We start from the raw sequence: 21,313 nt of genomic DNA on the forward strand, positions 1-21,313 counted from the left end.
TCATGTTATTTTCTTTATGCTTTATGTTTCTACCACTAAGTTACTAAAGGTTTTAAAATTAATATTCTAGTTATAACCTAGTTAGAGAGTATTGCATTAGCAATGGAAAAATTAATTTGACATCAAGGGATAGGAAATTTTTTTGTGGTAATTGATTCACCCCTCCCTTCTTAGTTAAACTCTACATTTCCAACATATCATATGTTCATATTCTAAAGGCCAATACTCATGATATCAAAATAGTAGAAATCTTCTAATCAAATATTTTCTTAATGTGTCATTTGTAAAGATTTTCAGTGGTGCAATATATGTCATGTATTTATCCTCCCTAGCTAAGTGAAGTGTTGATGTTTGGTAGCTTCAATAAGATAAAACTTTGGCTATATATGATATATAATTACACATGAGATATAAATTTATTATATGAGAGAAATTTATATATGTGTGTACATATGTGTGTGTGTGTGTGTGTGTGTGTGTGTGTGTGTGTGTTGGGGGGGGTGTGTGTATGTATATATGTGTGTGTGTGTATATGTATGTATGTATGTATGTATATGTATATATATTATATGTGTGTGTGTGTGTATTTATTTATTATTATATTAATTATCAAATTAATTAATAGACATGTCCCGTGTCTCTTCTTATCCTTTTCTCATTATAAATAAGAGATCGTTGCCTTGTAACACACACCAAATATTATATGGTAGTGTTAATACACATTTGTAGCAGATCCAAAAATCAACATATTGTTAATCTTATATTTGGTCCTTATCACAATGTAAGTATTTCTATTATTTGTGTCATTTAAAATTTTATTCTAGAATAGTTTTAATTAAGTTTTGTATGTGCAATTGATTCATTTTATTTAAAAATAAACTCTTATCTTATTAAATGATCAATCAATCTACTTTCTTTTAAATAATGCATTATAATTGTAAAGTTAAAATAAATATTAAAATATCAAAATTTACTTTACAATACTGTAAATTCACTACAAGATCATACAAGTAAAAATCATAGAAATAAGTAAAAAAAATATATTATAATAACTTTTCCTACAATAATTATAACAACTTCATATCTTCTTGTTTATAAACTATTATTGTTACTCTTGATATTAAACTATTAGGTATTTAAGAGATTATGATATAAAACAACAGCTCAAAATATCTATTCTAAATCTAATTTTATATAAAAGGCTTCATCAAATATATCTATATATAGATACTAGAATCTCACATTAAAATAAATTTTGTGATACTTGAAGCCTAGTGTAAGGTGTATTATGAGTATACAAGGTTTGTACTCTCTACTTTATGCATATTGCAATAGATACGTAAAAGCTTTGGTATGGTGGTTATAATCACGCATGACTGGCTGCAATTAAGCATCAACTGAAAAAGAAATACTTAAAAAGGGAAAAAGGAAAAGCGAAAGAGCAGAATTTTGAAAAGCTGTCTTTGCTCACTTTGTGATAAACTTGCATATAGAATAAAAGCAAAGACAACCCACTGAGAAAGTTAATTTGATAAATTAATTAAAATCTAAGAACTCTAAGTGAAAAAAAAAGAGGGTGCAGACTAAACAAAGAGATGAAGATGAAGAACATACATGTTGAGTCAGAAATCACAAGTCCAGTACTTATGTAGTTGCTCCAACTGCCTCTGGTGCCAAGTGTCTTGCTGTAATGAGCATTCCATCAATCTCAATTTCCATATAACTTAACACCAAACAAGGCAACACCTAAAAGCTAGACACTTGCAACTGAAAGAAACAGAAGCTGAAACTACCTAGGTTGTGTGCTGTGATGACAAATCTTAAATTCCTTTGACAGTAGTTCTTTCATAATCCGTCATCAAGATGAGATAACGAGAGAAGAGTCCATAATCAATCATCAAAATGAAATAGCAAGGAAAAAAATAAAGCTTCTCATCAATTATAAGAACAAGATAGTGAGAAAAGAGTTTAAGTTTAAGCTGTAGATCAAGTACCATGCAAGAGAATTCACAAGAGTGCATATACCAAATAAGGAACACCTAAGCTCAAAGAAAGAGAACATGAAACTCTCTAAGTTGTGTTCTATGATGGCTAATCCAAAAGCTTAAATTCCTTCATCAATAGATTATCGAAATGGGAGAGAAAACAAAGAGTTTATGATGGATTATCCGAATGAGACAGCAAGGGTAAAAAAAATTAAGATCAGTCATCAAAATGAGAGAGCAAGAGAAGAATTTAAAATTTTAAGATACAGGTTCAAATAGCATGAGCTAGACAATTCACAAGATTACATATAACTTAACATAAAAGAAAGTTCACCTAAGCTAGGCACTGTAACTGAAAGAAAGAAAGCCTGAAACTGCCCAGGCCGTGAGACATGATGAATAGTCTAAAATCTAGATTTGTCCTACCAATTATTCACATCATATTCTACAATCGATCATCAGAATGAAAGAATAAGAAAGAAAAAAAAAGGGGCATATGATCAATCATGAGGATGAGATAGCAATAAAGAAAGCTTATGATCAATCATCGGTGACACAGGAGTTTAAGCTGTAGGCTTAAACAGAACATCATGAATATGAAATAGGGAGCTACGAATTTAAAGGAAAACTACCAGTTGATCAAGTTAAGAATTTGAAGAAAAACTATCAGTTGATCAATCATCAGACTAAGATAGAATAATTTAAAGAAAAACTACTGATCAATCATGAGACTAATATAGGAGTCTCCAATTGTGTGCTATATAATCTTGAACTCTTGCATCAATAGTTTGCATCATATTCTATAATACCATCATCAATATGAAATAGGGAGCTAAGAATTTAAAGAAAAACTTCTGATCAATCTTCAGACTAAGATAGTAGAAGAGATAGCGAGCAAGCTATGAAAGAAGAAGAAAAAAGAAGAGAAAAAAAAAGGAGAAAGAAAGAAAAAAAACAACGAACGAAGAAGAAAGAGCTTATCACGATAAGAGTTCCAATTGAATTCTAGCTATAAACCTTTCAAATAGCCTGCAAGACACTTTACTGTTAAACATCTTCCCCTCAGAGACTGCATACAGATTTCTGAGTACTGCATAACTAATTCTGACCCTGGAACCCTAAAGGTCTCACTTTTAGGGCACAAATGAAGCAAACAGATCGGATGGAATACTCATTTGAGCAAGAAACTTTTCAGCAGAGCCTCAAAAACCAGTCTCATAATCTCATTTCTTCCAGCAGGAGGAGCCACCCGAACATTCTGCAGAGAGAAACATATACCCTTATATAAAAAAAATATATAAAACAAGAACATATGACCGACTGCTGGGAGAAAAGACGAAGAAGGAAAGAAGTTAAAATTGCAGTTGCAGCACCAACTACTTACCTGCTTGATCTCGATGGCAGCTACTCTTCAACTCCATGGAATTTATTTGCAGGAAGAACAGCCCTAACTTCTTCAATGCCCCATTTGTTGAGAGATCCAATGACAAATTTAAAACAAACAAAAAAATCAGATATCAAACAGCAATGCAAAAGGACAAGCGTTTTTAGGCTGTGGAATGGAGGGTTTATGGAATTTGATTTGATCGGCAGATGTTGACTGTAAAATTTAACTCTTGCAAGAAGGTTAGATAGCGGTCTCCGTATAAATTGTTCGTTGGGATTTCTTTTTTTGAATTTTGACCCCAGATATTTTAATTAATTTGAGGTCTGTGAAACTGAAATGATCGTAAAACACACTTTTTCCACGGGGAATCCGGGTCAAAAACTTTTGGCTTTCACTATGGGGTTTCTGAAACGTTAAAGGTGCAGATTCGATCCAGAGAGCTCGGAGAGAATCGGCGCCGTCCATTATAATAATTTATTGCATGAAATCTGCGCTGCTTGGGCCAGATCGTTTTTTAATGTTTTCACGAGTCCCGTGATGTAAGGGCAGACAACGATTGCACCATTTTAACAAGTTATGCTAATAAAATAAGGTTTTTAACAATATAAAAGGCTGATATGTTAAAAGTAATATGTAGAGTTTTGAAAGGTTCCCAAATTATTGCATAACATGTGTATTGATAGAGGCAGAGTTAGGATTTTGTAGTTGATTATCTTAATTTTGGGGATTTTGTAGTTGAGTATCTTAATTTTGAAGATTTTGTAGTTACGCCTCTATTTAAATTATATATGAGATAAATTTAAAATGACTTTAAATTTTGTATATTAGTGTAGTTGACAAGGTTTCTTATGTATGACCGAGGCTATAAGATTACATTATCATGTATAGTGACAAATAGATTTGTTTTTTGTGGAGGTGTTGAGAAAGACACCCAAAATAGATTGACTTATACTTGTGCCTTAAGTCGGTACACTCATTTGGCATCACATGCTATGTTCTCTTTTAGTTATGAAGCTTACACTTCATTCAATTACTTAAACAAGATGTACATGGGTAGAGGGATGACTTTGTAGTTGAGTATATTAATTGTGGGGATTTGGTAGTCACATCTATCTCAAATATATATATAATGAAACACTTTTAAAATTACTTTCAAAATTTGTATAGTATTGTAGTTGATAAGGTTATTTACATGTATGAATAAAGTTTCAAGGTTGCATTTGTTAGGAATTGAGGCCTTTGTTGGCACTTGGATGAGATGTAGAGACGTTGTATTGACATGACAAGTTTTGTAATTGGTAACAATATACGTTCTTATGATCATGATATACTCAATTTTTGTATATTGTAGGTTATTCACTAGATTAGTGAGGGTAGTGATTGACAGAATTAGTGTAGTTGATTATCTTAATTTTGGGGATTTTGTAGTTGAGTATCTTAATTTTGAAGATTTTGGAGTTACGTCTCTATTTAAATTATATATGAGATAAATTTAAAATGACTTTAAATTTTGTATATTAGTGTAGTTGACAAGGTTTCTTATGTATGACTAAGGCTATAAGATTACATTATCATGTATAGTGACAAATAGATTTGTTTTTTGTGGAGGTGTTGAGAAAGACACCCAAAATAGATTGACTTATACTTGTGCCTTAAGTCATGCTTTGTCGGTACACTCATTTGGCATCACATGCTATGTTATCTTTTAGTTATGAAGCTTACACTTCATTCAATTACTTAAACAAGATGTACATGGGTAGAGAGATGACTTTGTAGTTGAGTATATTAATTGTGGGGATTTGGTAGTCACATCTATCTCAAATATATATATAATGAAACACTTTTAAAATTACTTTCAAAATTTGTATAGTATTGTAGTTGATAAGGTTATTTACATGTATGAATAAAGTTTCAAGGTTGCATTTGTTAGGAATTGAGGCCTTTGTTGGCACTTGGATGAGATGTAGAGACGTTGTATTGACATGACAAGTTTTGTCATTGGTAACAATATATGTTCTTATGATCATGATATACTCAATTTTTGTATATTGTAGATTATTCACTAGATTAGTGAGGGTAGTGATTGACAGAATTAGTGTAGTTGATTATCTTAATTTTGGGGATTTTGTAGTTGAGTATCTTAATTTTGAAGATTTTGGAGTTACGTCTCTATTTAAATTATATATGAGATAAATTTAAAATGACTTTAAATTTTGTATATTAGTGTAGTTGACAAGGTTTCTTATGTATGACTAAGGCTATAAGATTACATTATCATGTATAGTGACAAATAGATTTGTTTTTTGTGGAGGTGTTGAGAAAGACACCCAAAATAGATTGACTTATACTTGTGCCTTAAGTCATGCTTTGTCGGTACACTCATTTGGCATCACATGCTATGTTCTCTTTTAGTTATGAAGCTTACACTTCATTCAATTGCTTAAACAAGATGTAAATGGGTAGAGAGATGACTTTGTAGTTGAGTATATTAATTGTGGGGATTTGGTAGTCACATCTATCTCAAATATATATATAATGAAACACTTTTAAAATTACTTTCAAAATTTGTATAGTATTGTAGTTGATAAGGTTATTTACATGTATGAATAAAGTTTCAAGGTCGCATTTGTTAGGAATTGAGGCCTTTGTTGGCACTTGGATGAGATGTAGAGACGTTGTATTGACATGACAAGTTTTGTCATTGGTAACAATATATGTTCTTATGATCATGATATACTCAATTTTTGTATATTGTAGGTTATTCACTAGATTAGTGAGGGTAGTGATTGATAGAATTAGTCATACGAGATTACATGTGTGTAGTAATATGAGTATAGATATCACATCTATGTTAGTTATTCTTTATGTTATTGTTTGGTTTTAAGGTGTTGATTGTTCAATGAAGACTAGTAGTAGAGTAGTGTATAGTAAATAATAATAGAGATAGTTACAAGTATCTTAGCTATATCTTTTTCATGAATAGGAATTTGCCTTGGCAAGCTTAGAAGGTGATAGAAGACTTGTTTGTGTGTGTGTGTGTGTTCGGAAGTGGGAAGCATTTGGATTATTTTGGAAAGGTTGCTAGTGTGAAACGTGTGGTATATTTTATGGGCAACTGACTATGTCAAGCAACCGTGTGATTTATTATTGGCAAAAATAATATCCTTTTTATAACATTTGGGAAATTTAATGCAATGGTTGTAATGATGCTTATGAAGATGTATATGACTTAGTGATATGGTCCTATTAATTAATCACACATTGGAAAATCTCAAACAGACTAGCCTAATTAATTATTTGTAAAGGGTATAATAGAAAGATTTTTCTCCTTGGTTGGGTAGAATGTATATATGTGTTGCATTGTATGTTTGGATATATACAGCATGAGCCTTGATGCTAAATTATCAAAGCAAAGCAGAGATGATGTTAGTTGATTGAAATTAATTTCATAACGAACTAATTTTTGTGGGTAAAGTATAGATCAATCAGTAAATATTTTTGATAAGCTATCCTAAATGTATTCTCTTTCACATTTGTTGGAGCATTTAGGCATTGGGTCTATTCATTCTTGTTAGCCTTTCACATGGTTAAAACCTTCTAACAAGGGTTCAAGGTCTCCTAAAGGGGAAATGTCCTTTCACAAGGACTTTTTTACTAAATGCATTGTACTGACTCATAATAGAGTTACATCCTTTCACAAGGAACTTATTTATCAGTACATTATCTTGTGGGTACCATCCCCACCAAGGTTTTCCCTTTGATCAAGGGTTTTTCTAGTCAAAAAATCATTGTGTTATGGTGTATGGTTTCTTAGTGTTGTGCATCATTATTTTAATTGTTGGAGATCATAGTTATAAGTTTAGACTTAATTATATTTGTTTACAACTAATTCAACCCCCATCCCCATTGTGGGTGGACTTTACTTCATAACAACATTATCATATATGGTGATACATAAACTTTTTTTTTGTTGAGGTGTTAAAAAAGACAACCAGAAAAGATAAACTTACATTAGTGCATCAAGTCATGTTTTGTCACACACATTTGACATAACATGCTTTGTTAAGCTTACATTTTACTCAATTATGAGTACATGTGATCAACAATGATGATTTAAAGTCAAAACTTTTAGTACCAAACTATTATGATAAATATTTGTCGCTCATGCTACATTAGCCAATTCATTTTTTAAATTTTCATGAGTCTCCTGAAATAAGGTAGACAACTATTGTATACTTTAACAAGCTATGTTAATTTTAAAAATTGTTATAAAAAATATGTGTAGTTTATAGTAAAAAGTGGTACTATGGTAAATAAGGGTATGTGCACCAAGTTGTGGTGCTAAAAAGATGACACCATTTTTTTTTCTAATTTTTAATAGCACGTATGTGCTATAGTGCACATGCACTATGGCTTGGGTAACCCAAGCCATTGTGCGTACACACTATAGTGCGTACATGCTTTAAAAAAAACCCAATTTTTATAAATGGGTTGCATACCCGCAGCCCATTCATTTTAACCTTTTATTCCTACTTCTCCTCACTATAGTGAGTACACGGATTGCATTCAAACAAGTTTTTTTCTACCCACCTTGCCAATATGCATCCTCGCCATCGAAGATCGAGATCACGAGCACACCATATGTTATCTATCTTTCTTTTTGCATTGTTTGATATGTTTTTTTTATTGTTTTGTAGGTTTTTTTCAAATTTTTTTTTAAATTATTTATTTAGATTTCAATTGATTTCTTATCAGGATATGTCAATAATGAACTAGAAAATCCCCAAGAAGGTCAAAACCAAAACCCTTAAGATGATCAAAACCAAAACCCTCCACAAGAAGAACAACAAATTTCGCAACCTAAACCAATTATAAGACCTCCTCCTAGCACACAAAAAAATATAATAAATGAAATAGAAAGAGGTAAAATTGAATTAGAAGGACACATTGGTCAGTTGAAACAATGTAGACAAACCAATCCAATGAGAGCTCAATTGGTATCATCCCTCAAATCCATTAAGAGCCACATAGCTATGTTAGTGGTTAGTTAGATGTTTGGCAGGTTAAGAGGGAAGAAAAAAAAAGATATTATGCAAATAAATTATCATATCAAGATGTTAAAAAAAGAGATATACCAAAAGGTAGAATATGTGCATTATTTAGAAAACCTGGTGAACAAGATACTGTTAGAGAAGGTACTAAATGGTTCCCCATCCATTGGTGCATACATGATGCTATTAGAAATAATTTTTGGGATAGATGGTGGATGGTTTTTGATACCCCTCCTTGTAATAATCATGAGGTCCCCATGTATTTCTTAAGGAAAGTGTATTGTGATTTTGTCCTTGGGGAGATCCCCAATTATTTTGATATATTAGACTCTTAGGGTAGAGGTGGGGGTGTCATCATTTGAGAGGTTGGGGGCATGTCATGACCCTAATGTAGTTAGGACACCTGTGGTCAAGCCACAGGGTGAGGATGTGACTATTCCTTTAGTTGTGAAGGAACATGTAGAGGCCAGGGCTTTAGGGACTAGTAGAGCTTTAACGCAGACCCTCATTCATTGCACGAGTCCATTAGTTGAGGAGAACCCTTTTGCACATTGTGATCACATGTGCACATCATGCAGATCCTTATGCACATTTGGCAGTCACGCTAAAGATGGTGCGGATGATGGGCTAGTGACTAATCAATTCCTAAATGAGACATTTGGCATTGACAAATAGGTAAATTACAATTATAATAAACTAATTTGATCACATTTCATATGTATAGTGAATGACTAATCAATTAGCATGTATTGACATTGTTCAAAATTCAGGGTCAGAGTGTTGGCGAGCCTAGTAGCGATCCCTCGGCCCCATTTTTCATCCCCTCGACGAATCTAGAGGTATGTATCAATTTAATCATTTAAATGAATGCATATATTTATTAAGTAATCATATGAAGGATTGACAAAAAAAAAAATATGCATGTGCATCAGTTCTCCATAGGACCATTGAGATTTTCTATAGACTCTGAGTCTAGATTTGACACGAGCTTCGTAGAGGTACATTTGTTTCATGTTAATTTAATTCATTTGATTATATTTGTTTCATGTTTCATGTTACATTTAATGTGTATTCTATGAAATGCAGCTCTTGACATCGGAGACTCCTCCTTATCTCCAACAATCCATCGATCATGGAGTGGTTGCAACTATGGCTAGTTCATAGCCATTGACTGAGGTATGAAAGAATTTTCTTGGTTTCAATTTTTTTTTATAATAGTTAGTATCAAAATTTATAATGTTATTTATAAGTGATTATATTGATTCAATTGTTGTAGGGTCTTGTCACACCTAATCATCCACGAGCCTTCGAAGTGGACTTGCAAAGTGACTATATGATGGTGGTAAGAAAATAATTAATTTTGTGTGTACATATATTTGATTTCAATGTATAATAATTATTAATTGATATCTACTTTGTTTGTATCAGCTCGAGTTAGAGAAGAACCTCAACAAGAGGACAAGCGAGCATGTGAGGAGGACCCCATCATCACCACTATCTCCCTCCACATGACAACCAAAGGCCTCTAGAGATTTGTTTCCTTCCCCTCATGGGAAGGAGAAGATATAGTTGATATACATGTACATGTATAGGCATCAATGGACATATATGTTGGATTTTATGTCAGTGGACATATTCGATATACATTTGATGTATATATGACATTTATTTGATGCATGACATTATTAGACTTATGACATTATTGGTTAATATATGATATGTTTGTTCATGTGCAACATTATTGGTTATCATAATATATTATGTGTTTGTTAATGCACATGACGTTATTGGTTATCATTTTATATTATATGTTTGTTCACATATGACATTAAATTAGATATGTTCATGTATGACATTAAATTCAATACCTAATAAGTTCAAAACTTTGATAGAATATTGATTAACAATAAACTTTATCACGATTTAAGCATAAGTTTATCATTTCCAATATGTCATCGCCATATGATTTATGATCTTGTTCATGTTTAAAGTTTTCTTTCTCTATCATTTGTTTATCAAGCTTAATTCAATACCTAATCAGTTTGAATTTTTGATACAATATTGATCAGCAATAAACTTTATTAGTGTTAAAGCCAAAAATTTATCATTTGTAATTTATGTCATTGTCATATTGATTCATGATCTTCTTGTTCATGTTTAAAGCCTACCTTCTATGTTATGCATCTAAACATTTATCATAAATTATTATTACAAACATATAACAAATCTAAAACTGAAAACAATACATTACATTAATTCCAAGGTTTAGTTATGATGTAGAGCCTAATAGGATTCTCAAGGTTTCATTAATTCCATATGTTAGATCTGCCATCATAGAATACCAATTGTAATGGGCACTCACATGTATTCCAATGCATATATTTCCTTATATGCACAATTGGCCAATGTTGTACCTTATAGAAGATAGAATTTTATAGGTAGAATGATGTAAAGGTTAGGGTACAATAAGCACAATGCTGATGTCAATACAACAAGATAGATTATACACCCAAACTTCTACACCTTGACACAACAATAATAGTAAGTGATCATCTTAATCCATACAACTTTACACTAGCAATCTTGGCAATACACCCATGAATGGTGGATTCTCACAAATAAGGTTGATCAACATGTTAAGGGGTTCATCCCAACACTAAAACCAAGGAAACATGGCCAAAAAACAACCCAAACATGAATTTCATAACTTTGTCCTCATAATGCAGCATCTAGGCTACTAGCCCTTCCAAAGACAAATTAGGCAACAAGTACCATATCTTCCAAAAGGCCTTAGGAAATAATTAGCATTACAAGTACCCTTTATTGAGTTTGTTATATTCCCAAAAGGGAAAGTGCTAAAGCCATTTACAAGCCTTCCAAAACTGGATTGTTATACAGGCCTAATTGCCCCAACTAGGTCACCTTAACAAAGGAAGTACCAAAAATCTAGTGAGAAAGACCAAACCAATGCATCCAAAAATTAGGTTAGGACAAGGGAAGATAGATTCCAAAGTTTCACTTATTGGTTCAAACCCTGAGGCATGCAAATTAGCAAATTCCATAATGCAATAGAGTTGTCACATGGTAATGCCAACTCATTTGTGCAAATTCTGTACAGCCACCATCTGCTCTAGCCTAGAAACCACCAAAATCTTAATATACATTTGAAAACCTCCCATTCCACCAAAAATCAGAATTTTCCAATGGTGGAAATGGGACAAATCAACATTCTTTTCCAAAACCTTAGGTGGTTAGGGTTTGAAAGCAACTTTTACAAAAAACCTTATATCTCCAACCTCCCAGTGAATCAAGGGCTCAGAATAGGCTCATTGGAAAGGAGACTTTGTAGGCTTCAATAAAAACTAACTCTTGAGGACCCCTGATTCGCACAGTCTGTACAATGCATGAAAAAGCAGTATTTTTGCAAGAAAAATGATGGTTTCTTTATTGATTTCAAAACAAAAGTACAATCTATGTCTTCCACCTTCCTGTAAGGGCTTATGACGTCCTTCCTCCAACTATTCCAACCAATTTTCAAAGGTTGTGACCATTAGAGGGAGCCATTACAAACAAAAATCCACATTATTGCATAAATATTGCATTATTACCCTAGTTATGCAACTTAATTTTCTTTTTATGACTTTATAAAAGACTTCTAAAGATCTTAACACCTCCTATGACTTCTAAAAAGACCCTACGAGACTACTAGACCCCTATGACCTCATGAATCAACCAGTTTATAGAAATAACAAAGTTGTTCAAGGGTTCTCATAATAGGGTCTAAATGCAAGAAAGCCTACAAACAACCAAACATGCTAAAAGAAAGTTTGAAAAGGCCTAGAAGACCTTAAAACTATTCATTTTGATGGAAGAAGACCTTATGACTCCTTGGTTTGATGGGGTGCTCATGTACCATAGAATTACTCAATCTTGTACTACACTAGATAAGATGTTCTCTATTATGCATAATGTTTAGCTCTGGCATTGTTTATAAGAGTGTTTCAAGGTTGGGAACCACTGCAACATCCTTTGCATGATTTAGAGGTAATTTCATTGTGCCAAAGGCTTATGCAAGGGAATGAGCCTTGTGATTTTGGTATTTACACAAAATCAAAACTTGCTTCTTCAACTCCTTACACTCAACTCTTCATTGAAGTTAATCTTATAGTACTGAGAATAGCTGCTACAAATTCCTAGGAGCCAAGGGACCCTAGACCTATGCTACATTTTCTAGCGACATAGGAGAAGTTACTACATGATTTAGTACTTCATAACATTCTAAATCATATAGTGACGCCCAAATTAATAACAACAGTAGATAGTTAGGATCCTCGCAGGGAGACTATGCCAATAAATGCATGGTTACATCCTTGGCTTCCACTTTTGGGCCAGCGTATGGAGCTTTTATATCCAACCATCCATTATAAGTTGGGGAATGTACACGTAGGTTTCTTATGGCTCATTAAGTGTATCACTTCTTAAGATTTTACTTCAACCCAAGATCATGTTATCTTTTCCATATTTTTCCTTATTTATGAGTTGGGGATGGGAGTGTCAATAATGTCATAAAGTCCTCCAAAAGTATCCCCAACAAACTTTTAACTAGCTTGGTCTCATTTAATGGCTATCGGTCAACAATTGGAAGCTTGACATGAATCCATTAACCAATCCAAATGAATTTGGCCAACTAAATATATATAAGTAACACTTTCTTATGATTATAAAATGATTAAAATTACACACAAGTATTTTTTTAGTTTTATTCTATTTAGTATTGATACTAACTTTTTGTACATTATTGCCAGTGAAACAAATAACAAAGAAATCAATTCAAAAATATGTGATTTCTAAAACAACTTCTTAGGATGAAACATTAAGGAAAATAATTCCTTTTTGTTAACAAACTAATATATAAAATTTATATGTTAGGTCTCGTCATCAATAGTTTTTCATCATTTTTTAAAGAATTGTAAAGTAATTATATGTGTTGCCAAATGGTAAGAATTACCTTTGAAAAAGTTAACCACAATTGAAATGTGCTACAAAATCAATAGAAACAAATGAAATCAATTTTGAACTACTTAAAGGCAAGATAGAGAAATTTAACTTCTAATTCCCTATCTAAATGCAAAGAGCTATTATCATTCATTCATTATGTTTGGGCATATCAAAATATTATCCTAGAAACAACAATATGATCCATCCCATAGCAACTTGTGGACTAAGAGTTGTTGCAATTAAGGAGGAGAAGAACTTTGAAGAGGAATACTTTTATGGAATCATGTTGAGACAATTATGATGCAACTAGTTCCTAGTTCTTTGAATCTAGACTATCTTGGCATTTCACCTATGCTAAATACAACTCACCTTTAGCCCTAATGTGAGTGGAAAAGATGACATCATATTTTTAATGAGAATTGGAAAAACATGCTCCCACAAAATTCCCCAACTTCCACCCCAAAATTGGATGAATATTTTTAATACTGCACTTATGTTGATCCTAGCACTTTGAAAAATAGGGTGTACATAATAGGATTCTCAAGATTTAATGAAATATTAATGAAGCAAAGATCTAACTACTACAAAGGTTTAAAAACTTGTTCCTCACACTCACTATTGTTTCCTTGAATATTTTCCTTTCATCTCATTCCTTCATAATGCCCTTACCTTATGCATTGATTATCATTAATGTTGTCTCTACAGTGATGCAAAATAGTGATGCATTAATTATTCCTTCGTAAGCCCTCATAATGATGCAAAATAGTGATCTCTATCATTCCTTTGATAGTTTTGACACAATCTTATAAACCTATGACACATTAGAATATGTGCCATATTAAGCCTACCTCTAATAAACCCTTAAGATTGTGAGTTATGAAAAGGAGGAAAAGTTATGAGCCCTTTATAATCTTATCCTTCTATACATCACACCATGTTTTCTCCATGATATTTTCAATGTGGGGGAGATAAATAGAAACATATGAACTTTTGTAAGCCCCTTAATGTACCATTATCTTTGTTAGGGATGTTTTGGTTTGGCATGCCCGAGAATGTTTGAGCACTCAATGGGATGGGAAGAGGTTGGGGCTAGTGTTTACCTAGCCACCTGAAGCTAACAAAATAGGCAATTCGATCCTAGGAGGAAAGGTGAGAAAGATTTGGTAGTTGGCAACTTTGTACTGGCCAACACTACAAGTTTTAGCATCACCCAAGATGTCATCGCAAAATCAAAATGGAGTAAGATCTCCAAAATGGAAGAGAGGTTACTATAGGTCTTTGCAACACTATCCTTTAGGAACTAGAATCGCATCCATACCTCACACGAGCTCTGAGATATGCCCCATCAAAGATCATTACCCTATGGCATTTAGTGACCCTAAGGGATGCTCCGGTTCGGTGTGCCTGAGAATGTTCAAACATTGAATGAGATGGGACAAGGTTGGTGATAGGGTTTACCTAGCCACCTAGAGCTAATGAAGTAGATAGTTCGATCCCACAATGAAAGGTGAGAGAGATTTCATAGTTGGCAACTTTGTACTGGCCAACACTACAAGTTTTAGCATCACCCGAGATGGCATCACAAAATCAAAATAGAGTATGATCTCCAAAAAGTGAGAGAGGTTAGTGTAGGTCTCTGCAACACAGTCGTATAGGAACTAGAATTGCATCCATACCTCTCACGAGATCTGAGATATGCCCTATCAAATATTGCAGATCTATAGCATTTAGTAAATGTTAGGGACATTTTGATTCAGCGTACTTGAGAATGTTAAAGTACTGAATAAATGGGAGAAGATTGGGGATAGGTTTTTCCCAACCACTTAGAGCTAACGAAGTAGACAATTTGATCCCATGACGAAAGGTGAGAGAGGTTTGGCATTTGGAAACTTTGTACTAGCTAACACTGCAAGTTTCAGCATCACCCAAGATGGCATCACAAAATCAAAATGGAGTATGATCTCCAAAAAGTGAGAGAGGTTATTGTAGGTCTCTACAATAGAGTCCTATAGGAACTAGAATCACATCCATACCTTGCATGAGCTCTAAGATATGCCCCGTCAAAGATCATAGCTCTATGTTATTTACTGACCCTTAGGGACATTCTAGTTCGACGTGCCTGAGAAAATTCGAGCACTAAAGAGGTTGGGGATAGGATTTACCCAGCCACTCAAAGCTAATATAGCAGCTCGATCTCACAATGAAAGGTGAGAGAGATTTAGCAGTTGGCAACTTTGTACTAGCCAACACTACAAGTTTCAGCATCACCTAAGATGGCATTGCAAAATCAAAACAAAGTATGATATCCAAAAAGTGAGAGATGTTATTGTAGGTCTCCACAACATAGTCCTATAGGAACTTGAATTACATCCATACCTTGCACAAGCTCCAAAATATGCCTCGTCAAAGATCGCAGCCCTATGGCATTTAGTGACCCTTAGGGACATTTCAGTTCGGCGTGCTCGAGAATGTTTGAGTACTGAATGAGATGTGATGAAGTTGGGGATAGGGTTTACCCAACCATCTAGAGCTAACAGAGTAGATATTTTGATCCCACGATGAAAGGTGAGAGGGATTTGGCAGTTGGCAACTTTGTACTGGCCAACACTACAAGTTTCAGCATCACCCGAAATGGCATCACAAAATTTAAACAGAGTATGATCTCCAAAAAGTGAGAGAGGTTATTTTAGTTCTCCACAACATGGTCCTATAGGAACTAGAATCACATCCATACCTCATACGAGCTCTGAGATATGTCCTGTCAAAGATTGCAACCCTATGGCATTTAGTGAGCCTTAGGGATGTTCTAGTTTGACATGCCTGAGAACGTTCAAGTGCTCAAAAAGATGGGATGAGGTTGGGGATAGGGTTTACCCAGCCACCCAAAGCTAATAGAATAGATAGTTCGATCCCACGACCCTTTTTCCACTAAGTTGCAAATTTGAGCATTTTTAACAACTTTCAACAATGCAACTTTGTACAAAAAATGCAATTTTTACATTTTTCACTTGATTCCAATTCTAAAACTTGGAAAAGTTTTGGCAATAGAAAAATAACTTATTTCAAAATGCTGAGCCCTTCATCAATTCCCAAACTCCTATAAAGTTGTCAGCATTTTTGCAATTTTGCTTTGACAACTTTCGCAATTTTTTGCAATTTTTGACATCTTAACCCCTGGATGCCTAAAACTTAACCTAATGACCCTAAGGACATTTATAACCTTCTAAGATACATAAAAATCTTTTTTTTCTTGAAAAATCACCTATATTGATCATTTGTATGCCTAAAAAGTGGCCCATAGTGCAACAACAGAGACTTGGTCCAAAACAACCATACCTCATCTTTTGATATGTTATAGAGGAGCGAAATGGGTATCCTAATATTCAATTTATTTTTTTGATGTTATGGAAAAATGTGAAGAAAAATGCAATAGAAAAACATTTTATGTAAGAGGAAAACATTTTATGCATTTTTTCTCTTTTTACATCATCACAAATGGATCAAGATCAATAGCTTTAGATTGCTCCTCCTTAAAGGTATTTCTTCCTCTTTAGTAAGAGACATGGCTCTGATACCACTTTGATGCAATGGAACGGGTAGTAGGAATGGACAAGGTTCTTAGAATCCTCTTCACTGAAGGTTAAGGAACAATGAGTGTCATTGTTAATCCAATCAGCCCCAATAAACCTGTCACAAGTGCTTGATAAGATGGCATGGTTATCACAATCCAACCACTCCTAGGAATCCCCAATCACAAGGAAAATCTATCACAATGACAACTAATCACTAGTTGCTCTTAAGGGCATCACAAAGCTTATTTGACACAAAACCCCACAAATACAAATAAGGACCAGGGGTGACTTCCAAGATTGGAAAGGGTCTATTTAGATCCAAACTAATATGAATCCAACATTAAATTCAAACTATGCAACTTTCATTGGCCAGTTGCTTCACAAACTCAAGACTAGGCTTGTAGCCTTAAGCATGGAAAATCACAAACATCTCCTCACAACACAAAGAAAAGAATCACTAATTTGGATACCCTTTTGGGTTTTATACAACATACTAAAGCCTTGGGATCTCAAGAGAAGTATGCAAAAATTGAGTTTTTTAAGGCTCACTTAGGAATGTAGGCAATTAGGGATCCATTAACAAAGGAAGTACCATACCCCTTGAGAAAAACTTCAATCTAGAAATTTTAACATGATGGTGATCATTTAAGATGATCACATACCAATGTTCAAGCCTCGAAACCTTCTTTGTAGCAAATTATGGAAGATGTTGCTACAAATTTCTAGCATGCACATGGATCTTGCATGCCTAGGGCATCAAGTTTTTCTCTCCAACTTCATTCTTTTGATCTACAACAAAAAGGAACATGGAAAAAAATTTCTTAACTCAGATTCCACCAAGGGTCATTAATTTCCCATGGTGGAATCTCAAGATATGAGGGAAAATAAATGGAACCCTAGGTAATGGCACAAAATGGGGACAACAATTAGTAAAATGGGAATATCTTGAGTTTTAGAGTGAATTAGAACCTCATTCCAAGTGCAAAAAAAATATGATTCACAAATATATCAAACCATACTATATATATATATATATATATATATATATATATATATATATATATATATATATATATATATATATATATATATATATATATATATATATATATATATATATATATATATATATATATATATATATATATATATATATATATATACTTATATATGTTCAACTTGACCAATGAGCTAGTTTTTTTCATGAGTTTGAGTATAATAATCTATCTTTTGTTATGATTGAGTTCAATATTTTAGTGTTCTTGTTGATTAGTGTTGAAAATGATTAGTGTTAGTGTTGATAAGTGGTTGTAACTATTGGAGGACATATATTTAAGGTTTCCCCAAGAGTAGAAACCCATTGTACAGACAGGTGAATAGCAAACATTGAATAAAACTCAGAATTTCTACCTTTCTCTTTGTTGTTTCAATTCTGTACAGATTGGTAGGAGTGAAATTTTGGTATGGTTAGATAGAGGATTGAGTTAGTGTTCCATTTCATTTTATTTGAAGTCTTTATCTTATCTAAAACAAAAGTTACATCAGTTTTTGTAGAGGTTGGTCATATTTACCCTAAATCTGAGGGTTTCTTCAAGATGGCCTCCTAACTTGCAATTCCACTGTGGGATTTCAATGCCACTTTGGGGAATGTGAGTTAGGAGAGGGTACTTCAAGATGGTAGAGATTTATAACTGTAGGTTTAGGTTACCTATTTTTACCAGAAAGCCCTAGACTGAACATTATTATATGTCTAGTCTAGATTTGAAGAAGAAAGAAGGTTCAGGCTTCCAAACTAATTGATTTGACCTAGGTGAAGGGTGTAGGAGGATCAATTGGATGTTAATAAGAGTTTCAAGGGGTGGAGTTAGGTCTATGAACCCATTTACTCATACTTCCTTTGTAACCCAGCCTAATCTAGCCAAATAGGTCTGTGATTCAAAGTGGGTGTTAGTTGGTGCTAGAACAGAGTCAGAGTTTGATCTTTTGGAATCTCAAAGAGTTGGTTAAAGGGTGTCTAAAGAGGTGAAAATATAGTGTGGCCCTTTGTAAAGTTTGGGAGTATCACTGAGAAAGCTAGGATTAGCCCTATTAGAAATACTAGTAACAATTATGCAAATCAGTTATTGGGGGGTTTGAGAACTTTAAAGTTGGGAGTTTTTGAGAGATTAGGTCCATAGAAACCTTTCATGTCAAGAAAGTTGAGTTCTAAACCCATGTAGGGAGAGTTTTCATTTTTAGGCCTATTGGAGAAGGGGAGTCCCTAAGAAGTTGTGATTGATCTAAGTCAGTTGAGAACCCTAGGTTTGAGGGTTGGGCATGTAGAGTGGAGTCCACTTGTAGTGTTGAATGTGGTGGATCAAAGGTCCAAATACAAACTCAATCAAATGCATAATTGAATCTAGTGACCAAAAGTGCCTTTAATAAGTGAAATGGTAAATTATCCACCAACAAGTCTTATGATGTGATCCAATAGCCCTAAAATATGCAATCCAAGGTACTTGAACAAGTTTCAGACTTTCTTCAATGGTTTAGACACCAAAACTTCAATATTCCTCAAACTAGGCCTAATACCATGCCTTGTAGCCCTGCAATAGCATTCAAAAGGATTTTTCTTCAACTTTTTCCAAAACACTAGACAAATAAATTATATATTTGAGTACCCTTTATGGATTACCTTAACATACCAAAAGGATAGGGTAGGTTTCTTCGGAAGGTATATGACTATTTTCACTATTTCTTAGATTTTTAAGGCCTAATTCTCATGCATTTACAAAGGAAGTGTTAACCATTCTAACTCCCAAGCTCAAAATATTTTCATAGTTTCATAAATAGGTTACATAAAAGTAATATGAAGTCAATTTGACTCCAAGAGGTTTCTAGGTACCAAAACTGCAAATTGTGCCCTCAAAACCCCTAAATTTAGGGCTTCCTCAATGTCGTGCTTCCCAAAGTTTTTTGCAACAAATAAAGGTTCAAACACCTTGTATAGAACATTTCTATACACATTCCATCATAAAATAGTGCCCTTGTTTGGCCAAAACTCTCTAACCTTCAGCCTATCCTCCAAATTCACTTAGTTTCTTAGTCTTCTTTATGGTGATCACCAATAAATTAATCAAACTTGCATTTCCAAGATTAGTAAGATACTATACATGTTAAATTGATATTATGTATGTCAATAAGATCCCAATATATGAGAATCGAAGTGCTACATTCATAGAATGACATTCATAGTGTAAAATCTACACAAAACTGTCTTAAAATCAGATTTTCCAAAGACTGAATAGTACCAAAATGATTAACAGTGACTATAATAGGATTTTTAGAACATGAACGAATTCAAAGAGATTAAATGTGAATGATCAAAACATTTTCCAAGGAAATCCAATAAAAAATAACTCTGAATCATACCAAAAAACTCTTTAACTTCGCAAGAAATCAAAAAAAAAAAAAATTCAATTTGTTGTAGTAGTCCCTACCATGGATTCTCTGCCTGTACAATGGATTTTTTGTAGTAGTCCCTATCAACTACCCCAACCAATCCAAATTGGTTGGATGGTTTAATTTGGATTAAAATAATGAAGAAATTAATTCCCTCCTAAATGTCCATGACCGTTATAATTTGAAAATTCAAATTTACAACTTTGCAACTTTTGAATTTTTGAAATTGCTAAGTGATGAAACTTTAACAAATCATTTAAATGGAATTATTAACCTATTAAAAAGACTAGTTTATCCTAAGGACCCTAGGATATAAATTATCTTTATTTAAGGTATTTCTACCTATTTCCCTAGATACTAAATGCCCTATAGGTCTTAAGGACTCAAGGTTTATGGAAACACCAATGAGTCTCAAGCCTTAACAAATGGGCTGATATCATCTTGAAACTAGTCCTAATATTCTAAAACATTATAACCTCCATCATGAGCCACTTAGGAAGGTAGTGCTATGAAAGATCATTACAATGTCTTGTGAAATGCCTTGTATTGTCTTTGTAGAAACTATTTTTAAAGGTGACAGGTATGTTAAGAAATCTGAGAAGTTTCGAATACCTATGCATGTTCTTCATATGTTTTTGAAGTGAAGCCTGACTCCCAAAGTCTACTAATCAATGCGTGCATGTGATCTCCATGCATTCTACATTTTTAGGATAAATAAGTCAAATGCATACTCAAGTTTAGTTTAAAACCAAAAATGGTATTTTGGAGTTTACATATCAAAGGTTTTTCATTTTGAACACCTTGCACATGTATCTAATGTTATCCCTATTTGGTCCTGATCTGTTATAGTTTTCACTTCCTTAGCTCCCTTAGATTTTC

At 33.4% G+C, this 21,313-nt stretch overlaps 1 long non-coding RNA gene across 1 annotated transcript; it reads right to left on the reverse strand.

Annotated features, from left to right (window-relative positions):
- Positions 1–1,609: 1,609 nt before the first annotated feature.
- Positions 1,610–3,541, reverse strand: LOC149531898 (uncharacterized). The gene is made up of 3 exons (XR_016359264.1): positions 3,370–3,541; positions 3,003–3,243; positions 1,610–1,685 (listed from the first exon to the last, which is right to left on the reverse strand). It is a non-coding gene; the product is annotated as an uncharacterized LOC149531898 (long non-coding RNA).
- Positions 3,542–21,313: the final 17,772 nt, after the last annotated feature.

Source organism: Cupressus sempervirens, chromosome 11, assembly GCF_028749045.1.
Source record: "Cupressus sempervirens isolate cs-2001-9-10 chromosome 11, ASM2874904v1, whole genome shotgun sequence".
Classification (NCBI taxonomy): domain Eukaryota; kingdom Viridiplantae; phylum Streptophyta; class Pinopsida; order Cupressales; family Cupressaceae; genus Cupressus; species Cupressus sempervirens.